Source organism: Protopterus annectens, chromosome 15.part0, assembly GCF_019279795.1.
Source record: "Protopterus annectens isolate FY-2018-M chromosome 15.part0, PAN1.0, whole genome shotgun sequence".
NCBI lineage: Eukaryota > Metazoa > Chordata > Ceratodontiformes > Protopteridae > Protopterus > Protopterus annectens.
The window spans coordinates 550,329,070-550,354,099 of NC_056749.1; positions in this window are offsets into that span (position 1 = coordinate 550,329,070).

Sequence of the window (25,030 nt, forward strand, 5' to 3'; positions counted from 1 at the left end):
CAAAAACAATCACAAGGCCTTCTACAGGTATATCAAGAACCTCCAAGGCAATACCCAGATTTGTCCAAGTTATTGCACAGTGGTACCTCCTATACTGAGCCAACCGAGCCAACAGATATAGCCAATATGCTGGCCGACAGATTCTGTGCCAACTTTATCTACCCCCCCCAAAGGGCCTATCACAATACCAGAAGAAAGCCAGGTAAAAGCTGCATTGTTCAAAGCCAAGAATACAGCATCCATGGGACTTGATAATATCCCTGCGTGTGTCCTACATGAACTACAAAATGAACTGGCACAACACCTGTGTTCCCTGTTCAGTCACAGCCTTACCTCAGGCTTTGTCCCTAACTAATGGCACACTGCTAAAGTCATCCCTCTCCACAAAGGTGGAGGAACTACAGACCCTGGGAACTAATGTCCCATTAGCCTGATGAGTCTGGTATACAAAGATATGGAGCGCATCATCGTGGACTTGCTCAACAAAGATATAGGCAATCTCCAAACTCTTGACCCCACACAGTTTGGCTTCATCAAGGAGAGATCCTGCCTGCTGAACCTGGTTGACTTCTTGAAGGCAGTCACCAAGGCTGTGGATGAGGGTAAGACAGTGCACACAGCCTACCTCGACCTGGCCATGGCCTTTGATTCCATTCCTCACTCGGGTATCATTGATAAACTCACCAAACTAGGGATCAATCCTTATATCCCTAGGTGGGTTGCAAATTGTCTCACAGGCAGGCCACACAGAGTGAAAGTTGCCGACTCTAAGTCAGACTGTCGAACAGTCATGAGTGGAGTCACACAAGGCTCGGTCCTGGGCTCTCTCCTGTTTGGCATCTACTTCTCAGAAGTCCAGGCCAGCACAGAGGGACACTGGCTGGCCAAGATCACTGATGACTGCAAGCTAGGAGTCATTATCAACTCCCCAAGTGATGCAGACATCCTATAAAAGGGCCTCTCTCTGAGACCAATGACTGGTGTCGGAACCATGGCCTTAAGCTTAATGCCAAAAAATGTATTATCATTCACTTTGGAAAGAACTCAGCTCCCATGAATTACCACATCGATGGGAGCCCACTAAACATTAGAGGGGTCAGAAAGTCCTTCTATGGGACATATCTTATAACCAAAGAGTTTGCATCCAGAAAGAAAGAGGTCATCATCCCTTTTTACTCATCCCTCATTAGACCAATCATCGAATATAACACCCTGTTTGGCACGTACCTGATCAGACACCTACAACAGCTGGAGAGGCCACAAAAGTAGCTCACAAAAAGGATCCTAGGCTTTAAACACATGTCCTACATGGACAGACTCAAGAAACGTCAGCTGTTCTCAGTCACTTATCGTCTACTCAGAGGTGATCTCTGCCTTGTCCCACCCAGCCCTACTTGAAATGCTACACATAAAGAAATCCAAGTCCCCTGTGCCACACGCTCCAGAGATCACAACCTCACTACCACAATCAACAGAACATGCTGGAGGGACAGGTTCATCTCCCAAAGACTGCCCCTACTCTGGAATAAGCTTCCCATTCATGTCAAGCAGAGCACCTCTCTGCCCCTCTTCAAGAGAAATCTCGACGAGTGGATGGGTAACAGAAAGTTCACCTCAGGGATCAATCCAGTTGCCCTACTGGATAGCGGCAATGTGAACTAACATCGGGTGGCACAGTGTCAGGGAAACTTTTTTGGGGCTAGGCTTGTAAAGGCTCCAGGGCCATTAGCCTAGTACACACCTATGAACCTATGCATATGTTTATATATATATATATATATATATATATATATATATATATATATATATATATATATATATATAAAATGTGTGTGTGGGTCTGTGTGAGTGCAGAAACTCCAGCTGTACTCGGTTGCATGCCGCCTACTCAGAGGTGATCTCTGCCTAACATACAAGGCCTCAGATAGCCTAGTACCCACCTATGAACCTATATACCTATGTATATCATCATTTATATCATTGTGCTGCCCAAAAGTTCCGATTAATAGCAAAGAATCTTTATTTTTTTGGGAAAAATATCAGACCATCTTTTAAGCAACAGTGCCCAGAGCACAGGTATATGTGTATGTTATACTCTTTTCGGTGAATTGTGACCAGAACAGATCTGTAGATGTACTCTGTCTGTCTGCCAAGAATGACCAAATCACATATGCAGATGTAAGTTATCTGTTTGTCAGTGTTTCCTGAGTCAATGTAGGGATTTCAAGGTAAAACAGATTCCTCTGAGGTTGTTCTACTACTTTGGGTAGAATACATGTTCCACCACCCCTTGTTCTGTGTGGAGAAAATTACAGAAAATTCAGTAGTAACTGAAATAGCATAGGGGAATGGGTTACACACTGATACGGGAAGTGACAGCATTGTATATGTCTATAATTCCCACCATCATAAATCCAAGAAAATTTCCAGTATGCATGGATGGTACTTATCTCATCTTTCCTAAAACAATGCTCCCAGCACTTAATTAGAGCCATACCTTTATTGTTCTGGAATTTAAAAGGACCCTTCAAATATGGGATGCAGTCAGTATGTCTTGGAAAAGGTCTTCATTAAATAATGAAGTCATCTGATGCTGTCATCTGATGCTGCTACAATATACTCTGGGTGCAAAAGTGTTTGCCTGATCAGAAAGAGTAATTAGACAGGAAAACAGATAGAAAAAGTTACTACCATATCATCAAAAGGAGGGAAAGTAATTAATCATAATTAATTTACAGGAAAAATATGATTTTTGTTTAATGTTCCATTTTTAGCTTTTGTACATCAGTACAACAGACAACTTCAGAAATATGGCAGTTATTATTTAATGGTTACACTTTGGTCTCTTGAGTTTAAAAATACTAACTGCTAGCACATTATGCCTAACAGCACTGCTGTGCACTGCAATTATTTCAGCTTAATTGTGTCCCTTGACAGGTGTTATTGCATACTTACTGAACTGGGGAGGCAGACAGGCTGTGGGAAATGTGATGAAGTACCTAACTGCATGCCTGAAGGTGAAACAGTTACATAAATGAAGCTTAACTTTGTAGGTACAGTAAAAATAACATATTAATCTCAGTGTTATTGCATTGTGTCAAGGATACCTGTCTCCTCTGATTTGCTCTATCCGCCTTAAAAGACATTCTGAGTACCTCAGTTAAGGAAGGTAAGTACAGACAGGAAACAGTAAAGCAGGTAAGACTGTTAACTGTATCTCTTCCTATAAAGGTTTTAATGCTTGGAATCATGGCAGAATATAAAGAACATTGAGGTTAACATGCCTGATACACATTAGTTCACAGTTAATATTCTCAAAATGATACAAACATTGTCTTCTATGAGTATCTAAATAGGATAGAAATAGCTTCTCTTCTTGCTACAGGAGAATTCTTTAAGGGAAGCCCTGAAATTGCCTTAATTCGTAGTTCCCAGATTCGTAACTAAGGAATCAGAGTCTGAGGCAAACGCAATAAAGAGCTAATTTCCAGAAACAGGATTATCCATTTAAAAATATAATACATTTACAGAATTTGCATTAGTATGCATTTTCTGAAGAGCAAATCTTTGATCATTAATTTGATAGAATATGACTAAGTTTATAAGACAGAGCAGAGATCTGTGCTAAAATAAGTGATATTCTATAAACACATGACTGGTTGAGAGTTCCACCTTTACTCATCTGTACTCATTAGAAATGTTTTCTAGAAAATAAAAAGTAACATTTGTATGACCTCCATATATTGTGCATGCTATTAACATTTCCATTTGTGTCTTACAGTATTCCACAACCTGCAAGAAATTATAGGGCATTTTTAAACTCTGTTACATTTTTGTTAACTCTAGCTCATTTCAGCTGAGACTAGCACAACAGTACAAATTAAGGAACATTATTTTCAATGTAACTTATAGTGCCAAGTCAACATAATCAGCATGACTAAGATTCAGAAAAAAGGAAAGAAAAACAGAACTTAGCCAAAATGTGAATATGATGCTACAGTGGACAACAGAAGTTCTCAGCAATGTCGGTGTTAAGTGTAAACAAATTGTAATTCATTGCAGGTTTTTTACCACTTGAACATGGTTTTGCTACATATATGGATTTTTACTTGATTCTACTAAGATGTTTAGTGAACCAGTAAATTTTTGAACAGAATATACAAAATACAGGTAGTTGCAATTTCTTTCCCTATGATTGGATTTATGACTTTAGTATAAACAAAGATTAGCAGATCCATTGGTAGTAAACTTAATGTTTTTTTCTTGATAAATACAAATAAATTGTTAATATACAGAGTATGTTCAATGACAGTGGTATAGATGTCGTCACATATTTAACATTGTACCAATGTCCCTCACAGGGTTTGTCTTCAAGTTTCAGTTCCCCCAGGATTATGAATATGCGGAGCATTCTCAGAGAGCATATTTACTTATAGTCTTTCAGAAGGTGCAAATTTAACCATAGGCAACACTTAAGAGCAGTGGCTTTGAACCATCTGATGTGATTTTCATGGCCCCTGTTATAAAACAGAGCTAACAGTTTCAGAGGTATGCAGCAAAAAATAATATCCTTCTACAAGGCAGTCAGCACTTCTAATACATGCATTTGCTCACTGGGAAAGCGAACAGGATCATTGCTGACAAAGGACAGAAATTAAGCAAAAATAGATAACTCACTTACCTTTCCATAATGAATTCCGCAATATATATATATATATATATATATATATATATATATATATATATATATATTGTTATAGTTACAGCCTATCTAGACCTTGCCAAGGCCTTTGACACCATCCCCCACTCTGGAATCATAGATAAACTTACTAAGCTGGGCATTAATCCCTACGTCACCCAATGGGTTGCTAACCGGCTTACTGATAGAACCCACACTGTAAAAGTAGCCAACTCCAAATCCAGCTCCAGACAAGTGACAAGTGGAGTACCTCAGGGTTCAGTCCTGGGACCACTCTTGTTTGGCATCTACTTCTCTGAAGTACAGGCCAACACTAAGGGACTCTGGCTAACAAAGTTCGCAGATGACTGCAAACTGGGAGCCATTATTGAATCCCCAAATTATGTGGATACTCTACAAAATGGCCTTACAGAAACAGATGCTTGGTGCCAGAGCCATGGGCTCAAGCTCAATGCCAAGAAATGTATAGTTATCCCCTTTGGGAAAAACATGTACCTGTGAATTACCATATAGGTGGCAGTACACTAAACACTTAAAGTGTGATAAGAGACTTAGGGACACAGGTGGACAGTGGTCTCACCTTCGATAACCACATCGCCACAACAGTCAAGAAATCCTTCTATGTGGCACACCTCATCACTAAGGGCTTTTCATCCAGAAAAAAGGAGGTCATTGTCCCACTGTACTCATCCCTCATTAGAACCATTATAGAATACAATGCCCCATTTGGTATGTACCTCTCAAGACATCTGCAACAACTGGAAAGGCCGCAGAAATACCTCACTAAAAGAATCACATGCCTAAAGCAGATGCCCTATGCTGACCGCCTTAAAAAACTCCAGCTATACTCTGTCTCATATTGTCTACTCAGAGGCGATCTCTGCTTAACATACAAGGCCATGTCAAACTCAGAGCTGTTGGACATGCTACACTTAATGAAATCCTAATCCCTCAGAGACACACGCTCCAGGGATCTAAACCTTGTCATCACAATAAACAAAACATACTGGGGGGGTTAGGTTCCTGTCCCAGTGACTCCCCAGACTCTGGAATAGATTGCCCATACATGTCAAGCAGAGCACCTCTTTGGCCCTCTTCAAAAGGAACCTTGACGATTGGATGGGAGAAAGGAAATTCACCCTGGGGATCACATCAGTCACTCTGCTAGACAGGGGACCAGGGAAGTAAATAGTGTGGGAAGAAATAGCCAGGGAATTGTTATGGCTAGGCTTGTATAGGCCCTAGGGCTGATAGCCTAATACCAACCTATGAACCTATGATCCTAGTACCTTAGTGCAAGGTTAACAGTCCACAGAGGTAATTCTGCCATGCCTGCTCAGTCCACATAGCCTTTTTAACAGTAAGCTACACCCTGAAGACTGTAGTTGCAGCTCTGTGACTAAAGGCTTCATCTGAACTTATATCAGGCTAAAGCCACCCTAGAATCTGACTGGACTATCCACCTTTAGGACCCACAACTTTCTTGACTAGAATCCCTCCTCCAATCCACAATGAACTGAGGAACCTACTATTTATACTGTCAGCAGGCAACAGCCATTTATACAAATTTGAAATGGCAAGCAACGTTTTGTTATGCTAGCTACTAAATTTAAATTAGAAGGCACACATTTAAAGTGACACTCCTCATTTTATTTAAACAAGATGTCACTACTACCCCCTCCCTAGCACAAAATAATTTCAAATTAGAAGCAAGCTGTAGACAGTCCATCAGCATTCCTATTAGGTAGTTCAGGTCTACAGGTTACAGTATACTGAAACTGTTGTAAAGTTAGTGTGCAGTGACTTAATTTTCTGCTGCCATCCTTTTGAACAGACACCATGTTGAAGTGCCTAACTAACAGACAGTATTTCAAATATCAAGTGGACCACTCTATAGCCAGTCACTCCCTTTCATTAGCTAAATATTTCTTCTTCTTGTGGCTCAACTTTTATTTAACACAAAATTTACTCAGTAACTTGAATATATGCTGATAAGTCAGTCTTAAACTTAATTATGATGCATCATTATGCAGGGTAAATACCATAATAAAGTTAATGATTACTAACATTACTTCAGATCCTAGTAGTCATTTTAGTTGGTTAAATTAGCTACCTGAGACTATTACACTTTAAAAGGAGTGTTTCCTTTTTTAAGTTCAGTCATAGGAAAAGCATTCAAAGTAAAATTTGTTGCAAAATTTCAGTAGTATCCAGCTAGCCAAGGAAAGACATCACCTGTCTTTTTGTGGGCTGTATAAGCTAGTTTTTCATAGGCTCTAGTTTTGGGGTTATGTTTTTACTATTCCTCTTCCTATAACATATCCCAATCATTTAGATTCCACCATACACAGCCAACTCTTTCAGCATTCACAGTCAAACCTGCCTGTCTTATCAATTCTATCAGTTCTAACACTGATTGCACTATTAGTATGATGAGACACCCAGTCATCTGAATAAATTTTCTGTCAACAAGATATGAATACACGTATCATGACTGAGTCTTTGGTGTTTTTTTCTATCAGTTTCTGAAAGGTGTTGGAGCTCTAGTACTGTGAAATGAAATCAACCTTTAAGGGTCACAACATTTTTTTTTTTGTTTTTGTTTTCCTTTAGTGGAGGATAAAAAGCAATGTTTGCTAATACCACTTTGACTAATCTACAGCTGGTAAGTATCTTATCTTTCCTAGGATCTATCACTTCATTAATTCTTGACATGGGATAGCCATCACATTTTGAAATGCTATTCAGTTTTGAATAATCATTACAGAATTAGTTTTCTAAAATCTTAAATGTTAAATCTTAAAATCTTAAAATGTGACACTTTCTGAAGGATTAGGATCTAGCACTACTGGACATCCCTTTTCATTCTGTTACTTTTATGTCACTCCTACTTTCAGTATCTTTTGAACTTCTTCTTTTAATAATTGCTTTTGTGAATCTGGTATTGTATGAGTTCCCAGACTGCTTTTATTGCAGGTGTTATATATGTCTATGTTTTAGCAGTATAATTTTCCCAGGCATTTCTGAGAACACTCATTTATTTCCTAATAGAAATTTTCTTATTTCTTGCTTTTGTACATTTGACAAGGATTCCTCTGACTGTACTTCCGGTTTTAATTCTATGTATTTTTTACTGTATGAAGTTTGACTCACAATGTCAGCAGAGACTTTTTTTCTTTTCATGGCTTCAGTAAATTATGGTGGTAGATCTGCTCTGTCTTTCTCCTTCCCGACTATCTAACTTTGTAATTAACTGCATTTTACTTATCATTCACCTCAAAGTGGTCTAGCAATTTATCTGTATATTTATTTTAAGTGGAAGGAACTAATACTATTACATGATCCCCTGAGTTGAATTCTCTAAGTAAGGTATTTTGATAGATACTCTTTGTTGAATATCTTGATCCTTTTACATGTCTCATTTACTATAGGTATAACCAGTTATACTCTATCTTGTAATACTGAACACTGTGGCCTGTCCTACTTTCATATGGTATCTTACATTCTTCCCAAGTCTCTTCAGCAATATCTAAATCAAACACATCTGATGCCCGACATAAAATAGTAAATAAAAAAGAGTAAACCCAGTTGAAGCTCATGGTACTTTTCTTAGCAAAATCAACAAGTAGGGCAACCATCCCCAGAAACTACAAATCTATTACTCTGACTAGCCTAATATACAATGCCAAGGAATGAATTATCATCAAAATGATAAAATTAAATACAAATTAAATAGGCTACCTTCAGGCACTGCAACCAACCCAGTTTGGCTCTGTCAAGAGAACATCATGTCTACTAAGTCTTGTGGATGTCTTTGAGGATGTCAATAAGGCAATGGATGAAAGGAAAATGTCAAACACCACCTACCTGGACCAGGCTCAGGCATTCAATCTGTGTGGAGCTTTCCTTTAAATAATAGTGGACCCAGGACAGATCCCTGTGGAACACCTACTACTTGTAATGGTGCTGAAGAGTATTTATTTTACTTCTCCTTAGAGTGGGTTTTTCCCACTAGGCTAGTAGCCTCTTTTGTGGGGATATCAGAGCTGGTATTTTATACTACTAGGGGACATCTGGCCAGGGCATTGAACTTCTGTTACTAGTTATTGTTGTGAGTGGGACCCATTTTGGAGGACCACATGCTGGCTTGGTGAAACAAATGGTGGAGAAAGCTAATATTGAAACCTAAGAATGTGTGCAGAATTCTGAGGAAATGTTTCAAAGAAATTGGTTTGATGGAGATGAGTTAGCAAATGATGAATGTATAATTACAACCCTCCAGTTGAGAGGGTTGCAGGATAATTTACTTAAAGATGGTGCAGAGTGGGCCAGAAAATAAAGGAAATGTTTCCTGGGGAAACATTATGGAGAAAATACAAAAGGAGGATATATAGACATTCTTGAAGAATAGTGGTGAGATGGAAAAGAAAGCATATGCAGAGAAAGTAAAAGAAGGCAAAAATAGAAAAGAAGGCAGAAGAAAATGAAAATTGGAACATTTGTGGTAAGGATTCAAAGTAAAGAAGGCAAAGAAATGGACAGGTACGAAGTGTGAGACAATTTAATAGCTTAATTTGGTGTAAAAGCACGAGTTAAGAGAATTTATTCTTATTAACAATGAGACATTTTGTGACATTATATTTGAAAGCTTTTTTAATGGAATATTTTCTTGTAAAAATATGAAAAAAAAAGAAAAACTGTAACCCATGGAATCTTCATTATAAAAACATTTAACAGTGAAACAAGAAAATTCACATACAATGTCAAACAGAAGTAGAAAGAAGGACTTCAAAAGGACATTTGAAAACTTTATATAAAGAAGTACTGGACATTGTAAACATTTTTGACAAAAGGGGTTTATGGACTGCTGGCTGGGATTGTAATATTGTGCTGAAAACGAAAAGAGAAAAAAATATATACATATAGCAAGCATGATAAATATGGAGGGGAATAGTGGTGTCATAAAATACTTGGGACAACCCAAAACATTTTTTTGTGTGTGTGGAAAATGACATTTGATAAGTAACAGTGACAAAATGTGATTTGAAATACTATTTACGTAACAAAAGTGAACATTTATGACTGGATTACAAAAATTAAAATTGTAAGGGAAAAGAGAAGAAATTTCAGTAGTAGCAGAAATAGAAGCAAAATTAGATGAGAAAAAATAATAAAGAGGACATAGAAGAAAGTTCAGAAGTAAGTGATAAAGAAAGCATAAACTGGGATGTAGTAAAAGAAAATAATTATACTGGTAAATCGGTAAACAAATTAAAGGGATAAATGCAAAAGAAAAAGAGGGGAAATGGATGAAAAAGAATATATGCAGCTAATGACTGGGGGTTGGTGTAATGATTAAGTAAGGTGTTTGACTTGCAGACGCAAGGTATGTTGTTTGGTTGTCACCTTTGGGAGGGAAACTGGCTAGGCTTAAAATGGCCCATTAAAAAATCTAGCCTAGTAGTTAGTTATGAACTTATGAAAACATTAATCTAAGGAAAAGGGAAAATGAGAATTTGAGAGTGCTTTCTGTAAATGCGAATAGTATTAAGAATATGGTAAGAAGATTAAGAACTTTGGAGTGGTGTAATATATGTGATATAGTTGTAGTTTTATCAGAAGACAAGATTTTTAACAACTGAGGAAAGATTACAAACAAAGAAACTATGAGGAGGAAATATAATCTGAAATTTAGGAAATGAGTAAGGGGTGCTCTTGAATAGCTATATTTTGTCAAAAACAGCAAAGATGTTTGATGCAACCTTAGCAAAAATGGGAAGATTAACCATTGGAGATTTAAAATAGAAAGAGCAATTATACAGAATTATAACATGATATCCTTATACTACTTGAAAAATGTTAGAAGTTATCAGATATGTGGTAAGGTAAAACTTGGCAACAAAAATTCATGGACTTACAGAAGTGGTATATATAGAACTGAAGTAGATTATTTTATAGTATCAGAAATTTTAGTTATAGGAGAAAAAGAGGTAGTTGAAACAGGATTTTCTGATCATATTGCAATATGGCTAGAGATAAAGGTAAACAAGGAATATATGAAAATAAATGGGCAAAGGAATAAAAAGATAAATGATAAAGTTTGGGATGAAGAATGAAAGAGATTAGTAAGGCAGTTATGGAAAGCTCATACTACCATAAGAACATTGTATAAAAATTGGTCTGAATGGTGGATGATATTTAAGGAAAATATATAAAAATGTTTTTTTTTTTTTTTGTTTGTTTTGTTTTTTTACTGTGGCAATATTATGTGAGAAAAGTAGTGAAAGAAACATATAAAAAACATATAACCACCCACTGAAAGATTTGGAACACAATGAAGGAAATACTTTGACAAAGAAAAAGGAAAAAAGAAAAAATACAAGAATTGTTATATAAGCAAATGCATTTCTTTGCAAGGAAAAAGAATAGTAGTATTAAGTTACTTATGCAGATTAGTAAAGGAAGATGGTGGTGTAATGAGAGAAAAATGTAAAAAGGAGAAATAGAAGGAACTCAGGAAAAGACTATGAATCATGAAGTACAATAGGTACAAGAAGCGTTCAGAGAAAAAAACATGGAAAGTAAATAAGTTAACAGAAAAGAGAATAAAGGGTTGAAAAAGAGATTTTTTTAAATGAGTAGAAGTGTTAGGTCAAGTAACTAGATTTGGCTGCAGGACCAGATGGAACAGAATATGAAACATATGAAAATTTAAGGGATTGTCAAAAAAAAACAAACTTTGAATTGAATAGTTAAATGAAGATTTCATATATAAAGAGTTATGTAGTATATATTTAAATTCATATGAAAAAGGAAGACAGAAAATGATTAAAAAACTGGAGAACAGTAGTATTGAATAATAAGGTTTACTATTGTTTATTCGAACGGATAAACATTTTTCGTTCAAATAAATGAATAGTAATACCAAAAGTAAAAAAAAACTAACGTTGACAATGTCGAACCAAATGCTCGATGCATTTGAATCGAGATTGTTGTCAAAACCACCACGTGATAGCCGTATAGGAGCTGATGTAAATCAAACTCATATATGACAAATCACATTTTTGCTGCACCCCCACACCCCCCCTACTTATATAGTCTAACTCCAAGATCGCACTACAGTGGGGATGTGGATGAATTTCCACTCCCCACTGTACTACGATCTCCATGCAGATAGTCAACTTACACTTATGTGAATGCACAAATGTTTGTGCATTCGACATTCTGATTTTCAGCACATTGCAGCCAACAGAATGTCGTTCACCCAAACAATAGTAAACCGAATAATAATGGTTATAATATCTTTATGAAAATAATTTGAAACTAAAATTGAAAATATTTTGGAAGATAGTATATTTAGTACAAAGGGGAAGAGTTGTCAAGAATTATTAATGACAGAGAAATTTTGGATGATATGAATAGAAAAGAAGAAGCAAAAATCATGATAGGAAGCCTTTAATAAGGCATTTGTCACAGTTGGACATGTAATCTTATAAGTACTATGAAAGAAAATATAAGTGAGAAAGCTAGGAAATTTACATATGTATAATAATAATAATAAAGTAAAAATACTTGTAAATGGCTAGTTAAACCAAGAGGTACATATGAAGAATGATGTAAGACAGGGTTGCCCAATGGGTTGTATAATCTTTGCATTAGTTATGAATCTAATATTATGTGAAATAAATTACAAAATAAAGAAGGTGGGATATATAACACCTGAAGAGCTGAAAATTCTAGTTCTGTTAACATATGCAGATGACATTATAATTGCAAAAAAAAAAAACTTTGTATAAAAGAAATAAGTATTTTCTGAAATGAGTGCCTAGAAGCAATAGGGATGACTTTAAATACAGAGAAAATAAAGGCTTAGGTGATGTAGTAACAATATGAGGTATATATTTTACAAAAAATGAAATTTCTGTGTTTGGTATAACATTTTGGAATAAAGATGCAAGTAGAATTCAGTGGGGAAAACAAACCCGTCTTTTCTGGAGAATATATACATTATCATTCAAAAAAAGCTTATTTGATAAATTCAGTATTGATAGGGAAAATAGCATATTTAGTAAGTGTATTTATGTTACCAACAGTATTTGAAAAAGAATTATTGCAGATATTTTCATTTATTTGGGATTGTAGATTAAACCCAGTAAAAAGTGTTTTGTATGTAAACAAAGAATAGGGAAGTTTAGGGTTAATTAACTTGGTGGTTTATGCACAAAATGTTAAAATGGATAAATGTAGATGATTGCATATCATTGCTGGAGCCTTCCTGTGTCCTGACAGAGTGCTCTTCAAACTATCTGTAGATATACAGAGCTAAGTATATTTTTCTGGCACTTCAGAGTTGTGTACTGTTAATTGTTGCTTGACTAATTTTATATCATTACTGGCTGACTTCAGAGTTGTGCACTGTTATTTTTGTATCACTGTATAGTTTTTCATATCTCTGCTGAAGGTGTTGTTTTTCCCCACCTCCCCCTATTTCTCTGTGTCTTAAGTTGGTTTAACTGGTTTTACATCCTGTATGTTATCTGACTATCTCAAGGATTACTTGCATAAAATTAGACCCTCATAGTAACAGCCTGCATATCATTGCTGGAGCCTTCCTGTGTCCTGACAGAGTGCTCTTCAAACTATCTGGAGATATACAGAGCTAAGTATATTTTTCTGGCATTTCAGAGTTATGTACTGTTAATTGTTGTTTGACTAATTTTATATCATTGCTGGCTGACTTCTGAGTTGTGCAGTTATTTTTGCTTCACTGTATAGTTTTTCAGATCTCTGCTGAAAGTGTTTTTTCCATTCACACCCTCCCTATTCCTGTCTTGTTGTTTAAATTTGGAGGCTTTTGCAGTTGCCCGCCCTCACTGTAGATTTGATCTAGGACACTTCCCCCAGTCCCATCTCTTTACCTCATTCTACCTAATAGATTCCTTCTGCACTTGTTTTTAGTCATTTTTAATTTAATTGCATATTTTAAACTGTTTGGTCTAACATTGCTACATACTCAAGTGTGCTAGCTTGCATTGCATTTGAATTGTTTTTACTGCTGTTTCAGCTACTTTTCTGTATATAAAAAAAAAAACCTAAGCCTGCTTCCTACCTTTCCTGTAGCTAGTGTAGTCCAGATTGAGATTTGCTGTATCCAGGACTGTATGTAAGCTTCTGAGCTCCCCAAGCTTTCTGTGTTGGAGGGAAGCCTTCTAGCTTATCAGTGGGAGTGGTAACCACTAGGTAACCTATCTACTACATAAGGAGTGGTTCTGGCCCAGAAATTGTAGTTATTGGCCATTTTTGTAAGTTTTTCCATCTCTCTCAACTTTCTGATTTAAAAGCCCGCATTTGCACTTGTGTCCCCCCTTTCCTGTAACTAGTTTAGTCCAGATACAGATTCTAAGTTTTAGCACTTGAATTTGCTTATTCGTGATCAGCACTTGTTCAGAACTTGTTGTAAGCGCACTAAATAAGCTACTAATTACTACAGCACTCAATCTTCCTCATTACCTAGAGGAAAACAGTTTTTGTACTTACTTTCCTCACTTGCTTAGAGAAAAACAGCTCTTGTACTCACTTTCCTCACTTATCTAGAGGAAAATAGTTTTTTTATTCAGGTATGTCCAAGGGTCAGCTCCCAGTGTTCTCTCCTGTCTGTCTGATGAATCTGGGCATCTTGGGGCAATGTAGAAATTGCCTCATGTACACAGACAACCCTCTCCTCCTACCACCCAACACTACATCCTGTGAGAGATGTATTTATCTAGCCAAACTAGAGGTAAAGCTCTCTCTAACCAAGACTGAACTTGACAGTCAAGAGGAGAAGGTAAACACTTGCAGCACACCACACTCATCACATAGTCTCACTAAATCTACACTGCTAAAATCCACACATAGAAACACAAAAACATTCGTGGAGGCTCTCAATAATAATCTGCTCAAGCAACAGAGACCTCCAAAGCAGAAATGCATCAATCTCCACCCCCCAACACAACCCAAATGACACATAGCCAGCAGACTCAGTGTGCCACTCAACCACAGCCAATAAGCCAAAACAACGTACCCAACACACTAGTCATAGGTGACTCTGTAGTCAGGCACACTGATGTCCCACTCACCAGGCTAAACAGGGAGAAGGTTACTGTCAGCTGCCCGTCAGGTGCCAGGATCTGCCACATAACCCACACACTCAGATCACTCCACAAGTACAAATATGACTCTGTCATTGTCCATGTTGATGTGAATGACCTGAGACTTACCTCCCTGGACTACATGAAAAGAGACATGGAAGAGCTCTCTGATCTTGTAGCCCAGGCAGGTATGACCCTAGCCCTGAGTAGCATTCTGCCATCACGCAGAATGATACCACAGTACAAGGACAAAATGATTGACTTCAACAACTGGCTAAGCTTCTGGTGTCATTCTAAAGGTATCCAGTATCTGTCTGCCTGGGATGACATGGTCGACAGACCACAATGCTTTGCCAAAGATGGCCTGCACCTGTCACCCCTGGGATTCTGGATACTGGCTAAGGTTCTTGCTACCCCTATAGTGCCTTTTTTAGGCAAGGTTCAAATGACAAATTCATCACCTTAACAGGAACAGGCAAGCAAAAACTGAGGGTGATGCTACTCAATGCTAGAAGTTTAAATCTCAAAATGCACTCACTTGAGGCACTCCATAAAATGGAGAACATCGATATCTGTGCAGTGACTGAGACCTGGTTCAAGGCTCCAGAGACCACCCCTGCACTACCAGGCTATAACTCATACCACACTTTTCGGCCATGTAACCTGGACCGGAACACCAAAGGCAGAGGTGTGTCCATATTCATTAAGGATATCCACACCTCCAGGCTAGTTTCTCAGCATAATGCAGCCAAGGTTATCCAAGTGCAACTAACTCTGGGCAAAACTGCAATCCACATTGTAGCTTGCAACAGATCCCCCACCGTGCCCCAGGATTCCCACTCCTCTTTTCCTGATGTACCGGAAAATATTAGGGTTCAACCAAACACCCTAATAATGGGCGATTTCAATTACCCCACCATTAACTGGGAAAACTACTCATCTACCAACTCCTTCTCTCGACGCTTTCTGGAACTCATAAACTCCAATGCCCTGGATCAACTTATCCACACCCCCACCAGGGGCAACAATATCCTAAGATCTAGTCATTACCAACATGAGCGACTGGTATTCCACACCTGAAGTCAATGCCTCATTGATCCGATCTGACCATAATCTAATTACCCTAGTTATCCACATCCTGCCCCCACCCCCTATTAAGGAGACCACAGTAAAAAATTTCTCCATAGCCAACTTCATGCTTCTTAAGACAGAAGTGGTGAACGTCATGACACCCATGCAGATGGACAATACAGTTACGACTACTGAATCCTACACAATTGCACTTTATAAGCACTTACATGAGTGCATGGATTGTGCTATCCCAAACAGAACCAAGATGCTATCCTCCAAAAAAAGAAGCCAATCTGGTGGTCCCCTGCCATAAACAAACTGTACAGCAGAAGGAAGAAACTGTTGCAAAAGAGAGTAAAATCCCATGAGTGGAGGAGCTCCCTGGTCAGCCTCAGTAAGAAGCTGAGATCCCTGATAAAATCCTCCAAAGCTAGTTACGAAAACAAAATCGCCACTAATTCTAAAGACAACCACAAATCATTCTATCGTTATGTTAAGAATCTCAATGGCAACACTCATATCTGTTCTGAGTTACAGCACAATGGCACTAAATATACAGACCCAACTGATATTGCCTACATCCTGGCAGATAGGTTCAGTGCTAACTTTACCCCCGCTCACCCCCTAAAGAGCCCATCTCTATACCGTAAGAATGCAAAGTTCCTGCAATCATGGCTGCACAGGTAAAAACCACACTCTCCAAAGCCAAGAACACAGCATCCATGGGACCAGACAACATCCCAGGCTGCATTCTACATGAACTACAGAACAAACTGGCACCCCACCTAGGTACCATGTCCAATCATAGCCTCACCTCAGGCTTCATGCCCGCTGAATGGCGCACAGCGACGGTTATCCCACTCCACAAGGGGGGAGCCACCATGGACCCCGAGAACTAACGTCTCATTAGCCTGATAAGCCTGGTCTGCAAGGCTATGGAATGTATCATCATGGAACTTATAAACAAAGACATTGGTAATCTCCAAACTCTGGATGCCACCGAGTTTGGGTTTGTAAAAGGCAGATCATGTCTCCTAAACCTGATAGACTTCTTTGAAGCAGCCAACTAAGCCATAGATGAGGGTAAGGTGGTTCACATAGCCTTTCTTGCCAAGGCTTTCGGCACCATCCCCCCACTCTGGAATTATAGATAAACTCACTAAACTAGGTATAAATCCCTATGTCACAAGATGGGTTGCCAACTGGCTCACTGACAGAACCCACACTGTAAAAGTAGTAGACTCCAAATCCGACTTCGGACCAGTAACAAGTGGAATAACACAGGGTTCAGTCCTGGGTCCTCTCCTGTTTGGTATCTACTTCTCTGAAGTACAGACTAACACAGAAGGTCTTTGGCTAATGAAGGTCACAGATGACTGCAAACTAGGAGCTATTATCAAAACTCCTAACGATGTGGACATCCTACAAAAGGGCCTTATTGAGACAGATGCCTAGTGTCAAAGCCATGTCCTCAAGCTCAATGCCAAAAAGTGCATTGTCATCCCCTTTGGTAAAAACTCTGTACCCATGAACTACAACATAGGTGGTAGTATGCTTAACACTGAAAGTGTGATAAGAGACCTTGGGACACAGATTGACAGTAGTCTCTCCTTTGATAATCACATCGCTACAGTAGTCAGGAAATCCTTCTACATGGCACACCTCATCACAAAAGGTTTCTCATCCAGAAAAAAAAGAGGTCATTGTTCCCCTCTACTCATCACTCATTAGACCCATTATAGAGTACAATGCCCCTTTTGGTATGTACCTCACAAGACATCTACAACAACTGGAATGGCTGCAGAAATACCTCACAAAGAGGATTACCGGCCTCAAACAGATGCTGTACGCAGACCATCTAAAAAAACTCCAGCTTTACTCCATCGCATATCGCCTACTCAGAGGTGATCTCTGCCTAACATACAAAGCTATGTCAAACCCAGAGCTGTTGGACATGCTCCACTTAAAGAAATCCCAATCCCTCTGAGCTACACGCTCTAGGGACCTAAATCTTGTCACCACAATAAACAGAACATGCCAGAGAGATAGATTCTTGTCCCAGAGACTTCCCATACTCTGGAATAAACTACCTATCTGTATCAAACAAAGCTCCTCATTAGCACTCTTCAAGAAAAATCTTGATGATTGGATGGGAAATAGGAAATTCACCCCGGGGATCACTTCTGTAGCTCTGCTCGACAGTGGCACAGGAAACTAATTTTCTTGGGTGGCAAAAGCCAGGGTACCTTTTTGGCTGGGCTTGTATAGGTCCTAGGGCCGATAGCCTAGTACCTACCTATGAACCTATGATACTATACCCAACTTTGGTATAGTTAACAAACTGACTAATCTGGGCATAAACCCCTACATAACTCACTGCATTGTCAGATGGCTCACAGAGAGGACCCATGAAGTCAGGACTGGTGAATCCACCACCACTAATAGACTGTTCACCAGCGGGATACTTCAGGGCTCTCTGCTGGGACCACTGTTATTTGGCATCAGCTTCTTAGAGGTAAAGGCTATTGTCAAGGGCCTTTGACTGACCAAGTTTACAGATGACAGCAAATTGTTAGCTATCATAGACTCCCCCATGGCACAACCATCTGACATGAGGGTATAACATAGACAAATACTGGTACCAAAGTAATTGAATAAAAAATTCCAAGAAATGAATTATAATGCCTATTAGAAAAACAGCCACTCAGACTAATTACTCCATTGATCCATTGTTCCAGTGCTCAGTCATCTGGAAATATATGCGGACAGTAATCTGGCCTTTGACCAACATGTGCCCAGTATAGTAAAAAAAAACATTCTGTGTCACCCAACTTATAAGTAAGGGCATGGCATCCTGGTAAAAGAAGGCAGAGTGCCTCTTTGTTTGGCCCATATTACACCCATTTAGTATAATGCCCCCTTTGGCGTGTGCCTGACCAAACATATACAACAACTGGAATGCACAAAAAGTTTCCTTACCAGGAGAATCCAGAGTATAAACATATTGGCCCATACAGATCCCCTTAAAGCCTTATGTCTATCCTCTTATCTCTTCCAGGTTACTGAGATTCACTCTATGCCTAGCATACAAGGCATCCACAGATCCAGCTTTGATGGATCTTTTGCACATCTGCAAAATAAACAGCATTAGAGCCACCAGATCCAAAGATTTAAATTTTGCTTGTGGCATAAAGAAGACCATGTTGGTGAGACAAATATGTGTCTCAAATCATCCACATGCTTTAGAATAGGCTCCTCATCCATATGAAGCAGTGTCCATCACTGACACTGTTTAAGTGCAACCTTGACATTCATCCATCCATCCATCCATAACTCTATTTCCCATTTTTGCATAGGATGTCAGGGTGTCACTTCAACTGTGACAATCATCTAGAGCCAAAGTTTGCACCACCAGTTAGCTAGTCCTGCCATGGTTGTTCTTCCACACTACACGCATACTCACACCTATGGCCTATTTAGAGTGTCTGATCCACCTAGTGCATGTCTATTCGAATTTTGGAGGAAATTGGAGTACCCGGAGGATAATGACCTTCCTTAATTTAGACTAGTTGTAATGCAGCTAAACATTATGAATGGGAACTGTTAACACCATTTACTCTACAAGAATGATTAGTCCTGCAGGGAAAGTACAGTCATGTGAGAAAGTACAGTTGTGTAACTAAACTTACCATAACAGTAGATAATAACCTTGACCAATAGATGGGAAATCAGAAATTCACCCCAGGTTTGGACCCATGTCTCTGACAGACAGAAGTAGACAGTAATGCCCAAACTAACATATCTCCCACACAACCTCTAGAAACTTCATAACTAGCATACTCCCTCCTACTAAATGCCCATGATACATAGGGACACAATTGGGTTGGATTACACAGCTACTCTTATAAAGGTCCATGTAGTTGTTAGCCTAGTATATAACTATAAACCCATGAACTGTTATAGTACCTTTGATGAAAAGGGTGTCTCTTAGTCAGTATGTATCTCTTTAGTGAGACCCCTTTACAGAATAAAAACAGGTACTATGGCAGTAGTCATAGCAGTATATATGTACAGGAAGGTATAGCTCCTGAAAGCATTGTGGCACAGTCCATTATTATTCATTTATATGGATAGTCATTCCTAGATTTGCTATGGGCCCCACAGCATGCACAGAAGTGTGCCCAAATGCAACTATTATATTGGACAAGGAATCAATGGGGTACAGTTTTCTTGGCATTCCTGATAAGAAACACAGATATTTTCTACCTCTTCCATTATACTTGGCCAATGCAATCTGACTAATAGTTTTTCATTAGTTTTGTACATCCACAGGTGACCTTGTAACATGTGGCTATGGGTTAACTTCATTATTAATGTCCTACAAGGTATAGTCAGTAATGTTGCAAACTTTCTTCACTGTATTTACATACTCTGTGGAAGATCTCATATTTTAACTTGAAATAAAGGTAAAAAATAGTAGGTCCATCTCATTTACAATCTTCCCGCCTAGTCTTACTGTAAGTACTTTATTCCCATTGTGGTCCTTTTTTAGTTTATGTTTTGTTTCTTAAGTGCATGTTTACTAATTTAGGACTACTTTCCTCACTAGCTTGTCTTGATGTGTAAAGTATAGCTTAGTCTCCCAAGAACTTGAACTGAAGCTTCTTCTATGTCTTCTCTTATAAAAGGTGGTTTGGGGAGAAAAAATCTCCTTCAACTTTAACCTTTCAGCCATCTGACAAGCTTCTTTACAGTTCACCTTTTCAATAGGTTTCTGTTACCCTTGGATGGAAATGGGCATATAACTTTGACTCTTTTTACTTATAACAGGTTTAATAGTGACTTTCCTTAACTATATCTGTTTTAATACTCACTAAGCAATTCTTTTCTCTGTGAGTCCTCACTTAAGTGCCAATCTTCTTCTATTTATGTCCTCTCTACTTTTGTAACACTTTTTTTTAAGTCTCTATGCAAACTTATGCATTATACTGTTTTTTTTTACTTCAGAGTTTTATATCAGTTCAACTTCAGTTCATATACTGACACCTCTTATATATTTGGTTTCTGTTATTGGAATTCTTTTTCTGGTAACACACACAATCCTTCATATTTTCAAATGGTGACCCAGTTCTAGTTCCTTTACGTCTTATATGCTAATTTTCTTCTCCTGGTTTTGATTCTGAATCTCTGTAAGAGTGTCACTGATCCCCCCTCCCATTCATATAATGAATGGACATATCAAGGTGTTTCTTTCCCTATTTCTACATGGTGAATCAACACGATGTGTAGTGTCTATAGGACCTTCCTCTACCCACATCTTTCACAGTGCATTAAAATAGATAAAATCTTCAGCATTTATAACATCAAGAGTAGAGTCAGAAGCTACAGGATACAAACATTGTCTTATCACCATTAGAATGGCAACATGTGAAAGGGGATAATCTAGGTCCTGCAAGTTTCTTACTGTAATATTAAATTTAGAAGCAAACAATACAGTGTTAAACACTGTATCATTAATTAATAAGCAGTTTACTGAAGCTGATAATTTGCAGTGTTCTTAGGATTACTTTGCAATACCCATTTTCTCATATTTCTAGTTATGTTGTTTTAAATCTGTCTATGTCTAAAATGTATAACATTTTATTTTACTGTTAATACTATGTTATTATTATTATTATGTGCTTTATGTGCTGACCACAGCCTTACAGTATGTGAATCATGGATTTGTGCTGTTACCAGTATATCAACATTAAACTGCCATTTGTGAAATTGCATGGCTTGTATATAAGAGGTTACCCTAGCCCTGAACAACAATTCTTTTTCAAGTTTGTTGTAATAAGTACAACCAGTCCCTTCCATTTTTATTTATTTTTTAATGTTTCCATTGTCAGCAGAAAAGAAAATATGTTTGCCCATTCTGACTTCTTCCTCTTGTTTTGGGTGGCATACATATCAAATGTTGTTAAACAAGACTTAATATCATCCTCCTTGCTGATTTTCTAAAGGGCAGGTGCAGTTTTTGTTGGACCATTTACATTACCAGCCCAACTGACTCTTGTTTTAACAGTTTTTCTTTAGTCTTCACATTGAAGTCTAACAAGCCTTTTACCAGTCCCTAAATATTTGAGAAAAACAAAACATCACAGCAGCTAATAGCAGGTAGCTACAACAGAACATTTCCTGCTTTTCAGTCCTCAGGGAAAAGCTTAGCTCAAAGCAGTCCATGTGGTTGGGAGCAGATGGATAGTGAGTCATTATGTCAAGCCACTAGCTGTGCTGCACATATTGACCACCTTAGTGTCTGGTTAAGAGTCCACAGAGGTAAATCCATCACAATGACTTAGTCCATGTAGCCTTTTCAAAAATCGACTGTAAAATTAACATTACAGCTGTAGGCCTTGGCTGGACCTTTTTCTTAGCTCCACAACAAAATTCTTCACCTGAACATGCCTGCAGCTTCCTTCCCATTAGGCCCTAAGTAGACCATGCAGCTTTAAGAACCACAGATCTCCAACCAGACTCACTGCCCTAACTCCTGATAAACTTCTAACTGAAGAAACTACTTCCCGCATTTTCTTTTGTAGAAAACTTCTATAGCAACATCAATAGGCAGTTAACTTTTCATTATTTTATCTAATACAATTTAATTAATTGATTAATTTGTGTAAGAATTTAAGGTTGCAACTCACATTTAAAGCCACAATTTCCATTTTATACTAACAAGGGATCAGCAAATATATATATATATATATATATATATATATATACACACACACACACACACACACACACACACACACACACACACACACACACACACACACACACACACACGTGTGTGATTGTGTGCATGTGTGTGTGTCACTGGTACAGTTGAAAGAGTTACATCATAGTCAGTTTGCTAAATACTGACTATAATATATATAGACAGACAGATAATACTCTAAAAGAAAATATAACTCACTGGAAACAGTTTCTTCTGTTTTAAGTCCATTTCATCAGCAGTGCAAAGGCAGAATTAAAGCTCACTTCCCAAAATGAAAAGTAATAAAGGCACACATAGAGACAATGTAGCTTAATGTAACTAACAGTTCTGAATTCAAACTCAGCAGTTTAAACCAAACTACTATATGTTGATCAAAATGTAGTCTTCCATTTACTGTATTGCATCCACAAGACCTCCTCCTCATCTGATATACTGCAGAGCTTCAAATCTTCCTCTGATCAAGATGCATTAAGGGTTTCTACTCAGTCCTAAATCCCTCTTCTGTGAGAGACATACTCTGACACCGCAGACTGCCATTCTTTCTTTTAAGCACATATTTTCACTTACTTCACATAGCAGCATTTCCTGTTGTCCTTTTACTTGTTGCATTGCCCTGCTTTACAGTATACGTTGAACAACTGCCATGCTTAAATATGTGTATATATATATATATATATATATATATATATATATATATATATATATATGGTTCCCATTCAGAAGCCTGAAACATCATAAGCCTGAAAATCAAAATCCTGAAACCAAAAGCCTGAAAATTCAGAATCCTGAAAACTCAAAATCCTGAAAGCCCAAAATCCTGAAAGACCAAAATCCTGAAACTCAAAATCCTGAAAACACAAATAATGCTAATATGTCACTATAAAGACACTAATATCTACCAACTGACCCTGACCCTAACCCTAAGGTCCGTCACTATTGCACACTCACCTGACCCGCGCCCTAACCCTAACTCAGTTAAACCGCCCCTAACCCCAATATTTGTCACTATTGCATACATGCCTAACCTGAGCCCTAACCCTAACTCACTTAAACCGCCCCTAACCCTAACATAAAACCAACCGCACACTTACTTGACCCCAACGCATGACCTAACACCACAGGGCTAACAATAGCAAAGCCACAATGACATCAGTATGTCTATTTTGTGTTTTCAGGATTTTGAGTTTCAGGATTTTGGTCTTTCAGGATTTTGGGCTTTCAGGATTTTGAGTTTTCAGGATTCTGAATTTTCAGGCTTTTGGTTTCAGGATTTTGATTTTCAGGCTTATGATGTTTCAGGCTTCTGAATGGGAACCATATATATATAGTGATCTTTCAGGATAATGAAGAAGAACAGATATTCTGATGGTGGTAGAATACATAAAAATAGGCTTAATTTATTAAAACTAATTTGAAGACATGATCCAGACATCACTTATAGAGAGAGTAGTAAGTCAAATACTTGGATGACTTTTATTTCATCAAATTTGCTTCAACAATAGATTATATTCACAAAACACCCAAAAGCGAACGTCACCTTACAGATATGCAAAAAATCCCAAATGAAGGAAACATGTCCCAAAAAAATACAATGAAGTAAAAATAATGATTAAATTTATTCCAGTACTTGACAACGGTAAGCGCTTTCACAATAACTCAAGCTTCATCAGACCAAGAATAACAGCTAACTTAGAACTTTCGGTCTGAATTACAGTGTCCCACTGAAACCTGTTTTGAAGTCTAGAAGGGTTAACAAATGTAAAATCACTTATAATATTAATAGTTGGCATATAGTCATATCATGTATAATGTATTATGTTTTGAGAATTGCATATGTATTTGTAATCCATTATAGTCTGTATTTATATCTAGATATTGTATTTATATAGGCATTCTTAGATATATTTATTTATAAATATAAATACATTATTTTATCCTATTTTATTTATCTAATTTTATTTTATCTGCTGTATATTTATGTTTATAGCATTTTATATGTATGTAGCATAAGCTGTAGGGCAATCTGTTTAGAAGCTACTATGTTACTCAATTTATTTATTTATTTATTAATTTAACATTTGTTGACCGGGCTAGTCTAACTGGATATATGTCCATTTTCATTAGAGGCCCGAGGAGAAAAGCTCCGAGTCATTACAAAGAAAAAAAAATGTATCATATATATAACTCAGTTTATGAACTAGTTACTTTGTCTTTAAATTGTAATTGATTTTGGTATCAGCTAGCTTCTGAATGGCTATTCCGAATTTTTAAATTTAGAAATGCTATATAAATTTCCATGTTAGCTGTTATTCTTGGTCTGATGAAGCAATATTGAGTTATTGTGAAAGTGCTTACCATTGTCAA